This window comes from Oncorhynchus mykiss, chromosome 1, assembly GCF_013265735.2.
Source record: "Oncorhynchus mykiss isolate Arlee chromosome 1, USDA_OmykA_1.1, whole genome shotgun sequence".
NCBI lineage: Eukaryota > Metazoa > Chordata > Actinopteri > Salmoniformes > Salmonidae > Oncorhynchus > Oncorhynchus mykiss.
Window position 1 is genome coordinate 47,249,421 of NC_048565.1, and position 11,498 is coordinate 47,260,918.

Sequence of the window (11,498 nt, forward strand, 5' to 3'; positions counted from 1 at the left end):
ATGAAGAACAAGGAACACACCAGGCAGGTCCGAGATACTGTTGTGAAGAAGTTTAAAGCCGGATTTGGAAACAAAAAGATTTCCCAAGCTTTAAACATCCCAAGGAGCACTGTGCAAGCGATTAATATTGAAATGGAAGGAGTATCAGACCACTGCAAATCTACCAAGACCTGGCCGTCCCTCTAAACTTTCAGCTCATACAAGGAGAAGACTGATCAGAGATGCAGCCAAGAGGCCCATGATCACTCTGGATGAACTGCAGAGATCTACAGCTGAGGTGGGAGACTCTGTCCATAGGACAACAACCAGTCGTATATTGCACAAATCTGGCCTTTATGGAAGAGTGGCAAGAAGAAAGCCATTTCTTAAAGATATCCATAAAAAGTGTTGGTTAAAGTTTGCCACAAGCCACCTGGGAGACACACCAAACATGTGGAAGAAGGTGCTCTGGTCAGATGAAACCAAAATTGAACTTTTTGGCAACAATGCAAAACGTTATGTTTGGTGTAAAAGCAACACAGCTCATCACCCTGAACACACCATCCCCACTGTCAAACATGGTGGTGGCAGCATCATGGTTTGGGCCTGCTTTTCTTCAGCAGGGACAGGGAAGATGGTTAAAATTGATGGGAAGATGGATGTAGCCAAATACAGGACCATTCTGGAAGAAAACCTGATGGAGTCTGCAAAAGACCTGAGACTGGGATGGAGATTTGTCTTCCAACAAGACAATGATCCAAAACATAAAGCAAAATCTACAATGGAATGGTTCAAAAATAAACATATCCAGGTGTTAGAATGGCCAAGTCAAAGTCCAGACCTGAATCCAATCGAGAATCTGTGGAAAGAACTGAAAACTGCTGTTCACAAATGCTCTCCATCCAACCTCACTGAGCTCGAGCTGTTTTGCAAGGAGGAATGGGAAAAAAATTCAGTCTCTCGATTTGCAAAACTGATAGAGACATACCCCAAGCGACTTACAGCTGTAATCGCAGCAAAAGGTGGCGCTACAAAGTATTAACTTAAGGGGGCTGAATAATTTTGCACGCCCAATTTTTCAGTTTGATTTGTTAAAAAAGTTTGAAATATCCAATAAATGTCGTTCCACTTCATGATTGTGTCCCACTTGTTGTTGATTCTTCACAAAAAAATACAGTTTTATATCTTTATGTTTGAAGCCTGAAATGTGGCAAAAGGTTGCAAAGTTCAAGGGGGCCGAATACTTTCGCAAGGCACTGTATATCCTGACAGTAGTAGTTCTTGCTTCCGAGCCGGCCTGTCAAAGTAGAGACAGGCTGGGTGAGTTTAAACCACGCCCAATCGTTGATTGTTGTCGTACGAGCTGGTACCAGCCCCCGGGCGCTCCAGTTGATAGATGTAACTTGCTGTGTCGAGTATCTATGCGCTCGTTCCCTAGATACCGTTATCACATATCTGGTTTCTGTTATTGTTAAGTTTGAGTTCTAACAGTCTGTGGTTTGCTACACCACGTTCTGTATGTGTCCGTTTTTATGTTATTCTGTATTTTTCCATCATGAGGAAGGCCCATGGCCCTGAAACTGTTAACAATGTTTCAAGTCAGCTATGTTGCATAACACCTACATACATCCACACAAGCCAACAGCAGATATTATTCAATCACATATATGGTAACGGGCTATAGTGCATAACACAGAATCCTCATAGTTGTCATGTGTTTTTTTGCATCACTAAGTTTGGCGTAGAAATCAGCCTTACAATACATGCAGAATGCCTGTGTATCATCTCCAATAAACGGCTTCGACCAGCCTTTGGATTCAGGGTTTGATTCCCACTCCTTTCTGTATTTTTGAGTGTAGAGTTTGGACTGAGACATGAAGCTAGATGTTTAGCTTACGTCACAGAGAGGCACACACACAGTGGACAAGGTGAGTAAGTGACTGAGGCTGTGTGAGTCAAATGCAGTGATTTATTTTAGACACAGAACATTTTATATTTATTCAGCCAGCGGCAGCTTCCCGCATGCGCAATTAATTTGCAGTCTGTACTTGGAGAGGTGAACATCTCCTGCTCTGACTGCAGCTGGGAGGGACTGCTGCCCGAGTATTGGGCCGCCTGTGAGTGCTTTGGGACGGGGGTGGGGCCCACATTGAGAAGAGTAAGAACGATCGGTCTCCAATAACCCTGGAAAAAGTCGCTAGATTTATCGCTAGTCACTTTAAAAAAAATGTATCTTTAGGAGTCTGAATAGTTGCTAAGTTGGAAAAACTGGTTTTCTTGTATATTTTGGTCCCATTCGGTATTAGCACCGTCAGCCAATGGGGGAAGTGACATGCCTGATGCCTAAATTGATGTTGTCGACTAAACACATTTCAATATAATTTTTTAAATACAATAAATAGCCTATTAATTTGTCGACAAAACAAGTTAATACATTTTATTCGTCTTCATGTCTCCAACTCAACCAACAAGTTATAGAAAGGAATTAAGCCAGTGTCTTAGCCATATTTTGAGGTTACTGTAACTATACATTTGTAACGTTAATCTTATGAAGCGTGCATGTTCAAGATGGCATGCATACTGTAGTTTGTGGCAGATCTGTGGAGATATTCACAATTGCTGTAGTCTGTAGAATCTCGAACAGCATTGATCACTTGCACCATGTACTTTTAAAGTAATCTCAACTTCAAACCAAATAATTTGGTTATGCAATTTGATGAAGCACAGTGTGGTTTAGTTGCCAGGGTTGTGGGTGTGATTCCCACGGGTGACCAGTGTGACCGTATGCTAAATGACTAAAATGTAAATAACCAGTGGTGGAAAAAGTACTCAAATGACATACTTGAATAAAAGTAAAGTTACATTAGTAGAAAATGACTCAAGTAAAATTGATAGTCAGCCAATAAATACTACTTGATTAAAAGTCTAAAAGTGTTTGTTTTTAAATATACTTAAGTATCAAAAGTAAAAGTATGAATTTCAAATTCCTTAAATTAAGCAAACCAGAGACATAATTTTAAAACAAAGCATTAGTGATTAGTGAGTCCGTCAGATCAGAGGCAGTAGGTAAAATAAAATATGTAAGTAAAATATGTAAAAAAAAAAAAAAACAAGTACTTAAGTACAGAAACAGTATTTTTACTTAAATACTTTAGATCAAAATAAAGAAAGTTGCACACTCCTTATCTAAACTCCCAGTAATTTATTTTGGTATTTACCAATGTTTCGGCATCACTGTGCCTTCAGGGTAAGTTTCTAAAATCCTTCTATGGAAAAGATACATAGATGATGTCTTTGTGCTCTGGGAGGGAAGTCAGCAGGAACTAAATGAATTCCAAACTCTACAAAACAGGAGCTCTGAAAAACTCAAATTCACCTTGCAGACTGATGAGGGAAAAGTAAACTACCTGGACATATGGATCATGTGGGATTCTGTGTTTTACATTATATCCATTACCATATACAGGACGCATGACTTTCAACCTTCGTCTCTCCCGAGCCCGTACGGAAGTTGTAGCGATGAGACAAGATAGTAGCTACTACAACAATTGGATACCACGAAATTGGGGAGAAAAAGGGGTAAAATTCCCCCCAAAAAATTATACTATGGTAAGAATACTCTTACTTGTAATGCGGTCTGTGTAGCTGGTGTAGGAGTCAGGAGTCAGACGAAGGGCAGCAGATATGAGTAAAGAAACGTACTTTACTCAACATATACAAATGTGATACAATAAAGAGAGCCCACATTAACCTGTTAGAGCTCTAGGGGCGCTATTTCATTTTTGGATAAAAAACGTTCCCGTTTTAAGCGCGATATTTTGTCACGAAAAGATGCTCGACTATGCATATTGACAGTTTTGGAAAGAAAACAATCTGAAGTTTCAGAATCTGCAAAGATTTTGTCTGTAAGTGCCCCAGAACTCATTCTACAGGCGAAACCAAGATGATGCATCACCCAGGAATTAGCAGAATTTCTGAAGCTCTGTTTTCCATTCTCTCCTTATATGGCTGTGATTGCGCAACGAATGAGCCTACACTTTCTGTCGTTCGCCCAAGGTCTTAGCAGCATTGTGACGTATTTGTAGGCATATCATTGGAAGATTGACCATAAGAGACTACATTTTCCAAGTGTCCGCCTGGTGTCCTGCGTCGAATTCGGTGCGCAATTGCCAGCTGCTTCTACTTTACCATTTGATTCAGGGGAGAAAGCATGTGTCCAAGAACGATGTATCAATGAAGAGATATGTGAAAAACACCTTGATGATTGATTCTAAACAACGTTTGCCATGTTTTCAGTCGATATTATGGAGTTAATTTGGAAAAAAGTTTGCGTTTTGAGGACTGAATTTATGGATTTATTTTGGTAGCCAAATGTGATGTATAAAACGGAGCTATTTCTAATACACAAGGAATCTTTTTGGAAAAACTGAGCATCTGCTATCTAACTGAGAGTATCCTCATTGAAAACATCAGAAGTTCTTCAAAGGTAAATGATTTTATTTGAAGGCTTTTATGTTTTTGTTAATGTTGCGTGCTGGATGCTAACGCTAATGCTAACGCTAAATGCTAACGCGAAATGCTAACTCTAGCTAGCTACTTTTACACAAATTATTGTTTTCCTATGGTTGAGAAGCATATTTTGAAAATCTGAGATGACAGTGTTGTTTACAAAAGGCTAAGCTTGAGAGATGGCATATTTATTTCATTTGCGATTTTCATAAATAGTTAACGTTGTGTTATGCTAATGAGCTTGCTGATAGATTTACACAATCCTGGATACAGGGGTTTTTTCATAGCTAAACGTGACGCAGAAAACGGAGCGATTTGTCCTAAACAAATAATCTTTCAGGAAAAACTGAACATTTGCTATCTGAGAGTCTCCTCATTGAAAACATCTGAAGTTCTTCAAAGGTAAATTATTTTTTTGAATGCTTTTCTGTTTTTTTGTGTAAATGTTGCCAGCTGAATGCTAATGCTAAATGCTACGTTAGCCATCAATACTGTTACACAAATGCTTGTTTTGCAATGGTTGAGAAGCATATTTTGAAAATCTGAGATGACAGTGTTGTTAACAAAAGGCTAAGCTTGAGAGCTAGCATATTTATTTCATTTCATTTGCGATTTTCATGAATAGTTAACGTTGCGTTATGGTAATGAGCTTGAGTATGTATTCACGAACCCGGATCCGGGATGGGGAGATCAGAAAGGTTAACGGGCCGTACTACATACAAACAATTACTCACAAACATACATGGGGGAACAGAGGGTTAATTAATGAATAAGTAATTGGGGAATTTAAACCAGGTATGTAAGACAAAGACAAAACAAATGGAAAATGAAAAGTGGATCGGCTATGTGGCCGGTGGCCGGTGACGTCGAACGCCGCCCAAACAAGGAGAGGGACCGACTTCAGCGGAAGTCGTGACATCACTCAGTATGACAGTTGAGTACTTTTTCCATCACTGGTTATTTACATTTTAGTCATTTAGCATACGGTCACACTGATCACCCGTGGGAATCGCACCCACAACCCTGGCGACTAAACCACACTGTGCTTCATCAAATTGCAGAACCAAATTACTTGGTTTGAAGTTGAGATTACATTACAAGTACATGGTGCAAGTGATCAATGCCATTCGAGATTCTACATAGACTACAGCAATTGTGAATATCTCCACAGATCCCCCACAACCTGCAGTGTGCATGCTATCTTGAACATGCACGCTTTATATGATTAACGTTACACACAAATAAATGTACAGTCGTAGCCAAAAGTTTTGAGAATGACACAAATATTAATTTCCACAATTTTGCTGCTTCAGTGTCTTTAGATATTTTTGTCAGATGTTATTATGGAATACTGAAGTATAATTACAAGCATTTGATAAGTTTCAAAGGCTTTTATTGACAGTTAGATGAAGTGTATGCAAAGAGTCAGTATTTGCAGTGTTGGCCCATCTTTTTCAAGACCTCTGCAATCTGCCCATGGCATGCTGTCAGTTAACTTCTTGGCCACATCCTGACTGATGGAGCCCATTCTTGCATAATCAATGCTTAGAGTTTGTCAGAATTTGTGGGTTTTTGCCTGTCCACCCGCCTCTTCAGGATTGACCACAAGTTCTCAATGGGATTACGGTCTGGGGAGTTTCCTGGCCATGGACCCAACATATCAATGTTTTGTTCCCCGAGCCACTTAGTTATCACTTTTGCCGTATGGCATGTGCTCCATCATGCTGGAAAAGCATTTTTCGTCACCAAACTGTTCCTGGATGGTTGGGAGAAGTTGCTCTCGGAGGATGTGTTCTTTGTCAAAATTGTGAGTGAGCACACTCCCTTGGCTGAGAAGCAACCCCACACATGAATGGTCTCAGGATGCTTTACTGTTGGCATGACACAGGACTGATGGTAGCGCTCACCTTGTCTTCTCTGCACAAGCTTTTTTCCGGATGCCCCAAACAATCGGAACGGGGATTCATCAGATAAAATGACTTTACCCCAGTCCTCAGCAGTCCAATCCCTGTACCTTTTGCAGAATATCAGTCTGTCCCTGATGTTTTTCCTGGAGATAAGTGGCTTCTTTTCTGCCCTTCTTGACACCAGGCCATCCTCTAAAAGTCTTCGCCTCACTGTGCGTGCAGATGCACTCACACCTGCAGCTGCCATTCCTGAGCAAGCTCTGTACTGGTGGTGCCCCGATCCTGCAGCTGAATCAATCATCCTTAGGGGACGGCCCTTGCGCTTGCTGGACTTTCTTGTGCGCCCTGAAGCCTTCTTCACAACAATTTAACCGCTCTCCTTGAAGTTGTTGATGATCCGATAAATGGTTGATTTAGGCGCAATCTTACTGGCAGCAATATTCTTGCCTGTGAAGCCCTTTTTGTGCAAAGCAATGATGACGGCATGTGTTTCCTTGCAGGTAACCATGGTTGACAGAGGAAGAACAATGATTCCAAGCAGCACCCTCCTATTGAAGCTTCCAGTCTGTTATTCGAACTCAATCAGCATGACAGAGTGATCTCCAGCCTTGGCCTCGTCAACACACACCTGTGTTAATGAGAGAATCACTGACATGATATCAGCTGGTCCTTTTGTGGCAGGGCTGAAATGACGTGGAAATGTTTTTTGGGGATTCAGTTCATTTGCATGGCAAAGAGGGACTTTGCAATTCATCTGATCACTCTTCATAACATTCTGGAGTATATGCAAATTGCCATCATACAAACTGAGGCAGCAGACTTTGTGAAAATACATTTTTGTGTCATTCTCAAAACTTTTGGTCACGACTGTATAGTTACAGGAACCTCAATGTGGCCATGGATCTGTTACTTATTTTAAGGTTTAATAAATACTGTTACATTAGTTTGTAAGATTACAAAAGTAATATTTAATTGTGTTTAGTTGACAACGCAACCAAGAGTTGGAGACCTGAAGCCAACATATAATTTATGAACTTGTTTTGCCGACAAATTAACAGGCTATTTATTGTATTTCAAAAGTGATATTGAAATTTGTTTGGTCGACAACATCAAATATTGTGGGTTTAGCGTTGACTCAAAACGAATGCACAACAAGAAAACACACAACTACTACTATTATAGTATAGAAGTCAAAATACCTGTAGCTATGTTCCTACTTGGACATAATCAAAAACATTGACAGTGTTTCTCGTGCTAAGAGGATGCTATAATAAATAGATCATTGCGATTTTCAGATTTATTTCAGTACTGGGAATTTATTTGCCGTGCATATATGCTGATGAATTGAATATGAAACTAAAATCGTGAATGTTTTTCAAAGGTGTCTGTGTGGCGTCAGCTGCGAACGTTCCACACAGGTGTTCAATGATGTAACGCTCAATGAGTGAATGGGTGTGGAGTCAGTCGCAGAGAGCAAAGGATGTGGGAAAAAACACGCTTTAATGTCCAAAATCAAAAAGAACAAAATAGTTATACCCTACACAGGCGTAACTATTACTACAATAAGTACCCTTAAGTAAAAATACCAGGACAGCGAGAAAACCCAACAAAACACTAACACCTCTCACAAATACAGAATAACAAGCCCGCACAAACAGAAGCGGGCTAAACGAACTTAAATAACACCACCCTAACAACCAAACAATGAACAGGTGAAAACAATTAGACAAAACCAAACAAACACGGAACAAAGGATCGGTGGCAGCTAGTAGACCGGCGACGACGACCGCCACCCGAACAAGAAGGGGAGCCGCCTTCGGTAATATTCGTGACATATGAGCGATCGAGTTCTACTACTCACTAGGCCTAATCTCATTTTAATAAATTCAAAACCACTAATGTAATGAAAATAAAAGCCAATAAACTGAATAATTATTGTCAAACTATTATGTCTATTCAATTGCTGAATTAGGCCTATTGTATTTAATTTTACATTTCATGCCTATTCAAGTGGTTTTGACAAACTTTTATGATTTGGACGGCTACTATGCCATAATGTACATGATGTCATAATGAAGCATTCTTTTGTTAAAATAAGACATTTCATAGACAGGTCATTGACGCTCGTCCTGAACTAAGGTAGGACCTATAATTTAATGAAATAATCTCAAATACACTACTTTTATCTTATGAGAACTTTATTTGATCAATAACTAAGGAAAACTATTATGTTTTGTGATTTGTGACAAAAAAATATTTTTTTAAACTAGGTATTGCGGTCTTGAGTTCCTGTTTTCATGAATAACATTGTTGAAACTGTATAGTCAAGTCCTACGTGTGCAAATGATCTGGAAGTCCAAATTGAAGGTAGGCCTTTATGTGAATCGTTCATTTTTATGAATTCATGAACATCTTTGCAGGAATTGGAATGTCCTTTGAAAGTGGAAAAACACTAGTTTATAATAACAACTTTGATCAAATTCCATTGTAATATATGTAATTTAATCTATATTCTTATTCTCAAACATGCTTTTTGTTGTTGTTTGCTCCTCCACTGTGACTCTCGCAGCCATGAAAGACAGAGGGAAGTCCAGGACTAGGACACAAGAGACCAGTCAGAACAGTTCTGAGAACTGCCTGACAGACATCCTCAGTGTCCGGTGTGCCAGTGATATTGTCCTACAGCCAATGCCACCAGGGAGAAAGAATAGCCGATCCCACTTCCACAACATGGATGTGACTAAAGAGAGGGCTGACATGGGAAGGCTTCCAATGGCCACTCCACCCATCAGGCTCCCAATGCTCACTGTGACCTCTCTCACTGTCCAACGGAACAAAAACACCCTCAAGGTACCTCTCATGCCTCTCTGCAGCTGGAGGGACAGATGGGTAGCAAGCGTCTGGGTCCGGTCAAAACCAAAACCAGAGTTTTTTTTTACCCCCAGCCACAAGCAGGAGCCGAGCCAGAGGTTAAATCCAGCAGACCACAGACACCAGGAAGGCCCAATGTATGCTCCACTGCAGCCAAGGAAGTAGCTCCTTTATCTGAGACTCCATGCAGCCAGTCTGAGGTCAGGATCCAGGCCATTACGTTATTATAAACTAGTGTTTTTCCACTTTCAAAGGACATTCTAATTCCTGCCAAAATGTTCATAAATTGATAAAAATGGAAGATTCACAGACTAAGGCCTACCTTCAATTTGGACTTCCAGATCATTTGCACACACAGGATTTGACTACAGTTTCAACAATATATTATTGAAAACAAAAACACAAGACCTTGTTTTAAAAAAATACTTTTTTTGTCACAAATCACAAAGCATAACAGTTTTTCTGACATTTATTGATCATATAAAGTTCTCATAAAATAAAATTCATGTATTTGAGATTATTTAATTAAATTATAGGTCCTACCTCAGTTCAGGAAGAGCGTCAATGACCTGTCTATGAAATGTCGTATTTTAACAAAAGAATGCTTCATTATGACATCATGTACATTATGACAAGTAGCCGTCCACATCATAAAAGTTTGTCAAAACCACTTGAATAGGCATGACATGTCAAACTAAATACAATAGGGTAATTCAACAATTGAATGAAAATAATAGTTTGACAGTAATTATTCAGTTTTTTGGCTTTTATTTTCAATACAGTTGTAAGGTCCTTGGTGTCATGAGGGTGAAATCAGGCGCAGGAAAGCTCAAGTTCAATAAAGTGCTTTTTTTAATGCACATACGGTGAACTACGGTCACCCCACTTAAACCAAATGCCCCAGACACAGGTAAACGAAAACAGTCTAGCACTAAATACACAAACATGTACATCTAATGCAAACACCAGGGTTACAATAATCAATCCGGCACAAAGAACCAGGCGGGCCGGCTGACTAATAAAGCCTCAATAATTATAACCAACTCAAAACAGATGTACTCAATAAACACATAAGGAGGGGGAGAAAAGAATCAGTGGCAGCTAGTAGGCCGGCGACAACGACCGCCGAGCGCCACCCGAACGAGAAGGGGAGCCACCTTCGGTCGGAGTCGTGACAACAGTAGTGGTTTTGAATTTATTAAAATGAGTAGGAACATATGTGTGGAACGTTCGCAGCTGACACCACACAGACGCCTTAGGAAAAAAAATCCTGATTTTAGTTTCATAATCAATTTATCAGCATATTTTTATTTATTTAAAAAACAATTTTTTTTAATAATTTTTATTTTCATTTCACATTCAATTACAAATGTAGTGCATAACGTTTTACATAACATGGAAACTCACAAACAGTATCAAAAAGTACCATAACAATATAAGAATATCAAAACTCCTAAAAAAAAGTGCTGTTCTGCAGAACCTGACCAGTATTATTGGCCTATATTCAAGATTAACATGCCTCTAACAATCTCCAAAAACAATACAAACAATTCTATAAATAAAAATATATACATATGCCAAAATGCACTCTGGATAAACCTGTGTATATCAAATATCTACAAAGGCTTAGTTTACATTTCAATTGTACCTATGTAATACAATTATATATCGGTTATAAACACATTTACAATGACGGGTAAATCCCTTTCCATCTCTGTTTTACTGATGCAATCTCCATCTCTGTATCTATTTCGAATTGTATTCTTTTCCAAACTTCCTGTTTTATAAATTGAACCAATCCCGTCGGTGACCACTTGAGCATGTCATTAACTGCACCACATCTGGCCTCCCAAAGTTTGGTCTTGATAAGGGACACCAGAGTCACTAATGCTAATAATTGCACCCTTTCCACATTTTTTATTTCAAGTTTGGCAACCCCTTCATAATCAATGTTTTTTAAAATCTCAAAAAATTGTTGACTTTTTCTCCAAACTGATTGAGCAAAAGAAAATTCCCATAAAACATGTGGAATTGTTTCGATTGTGAAACAATTGTCCATGGGACAGAATTTATTTAGGGTCAAATTATGATCGTATAAAGTTGAACGGACCGGAAGACGTCTGTGTAAAACAAGCCAATTAAAATCTTTCAGTCTGTTGTCTAACCCTTTTAATTGTGTCCGTATCCAGGTGGAAGGCGATATTGGTAATCCGTCTCTAGGACGTCAATTTT

The 11,498-nt window shown here is 39.2% G+C and overlaps 1 long non-coding RNA gene across 1 annotated transcript; it reads left to right on the forward strand.

Annotated features, from left to right (window-relative positions):
• The first annotated feature begins 7,172 nt into the window (after positions 1-7,172).
• Positions 7,173-10,804, forward strand: LOC110520864. Its single transcript, XR_002473034.2, has 2 exons — positions 7,173-8,762; positions 8,965-10,804. It is a non-coding gene; the product is annotated as an uncharacterized LOC110520864 (long non-coding RNA).
• Positions 10,805-11,498: the final 694 nt, after the last annotated feature.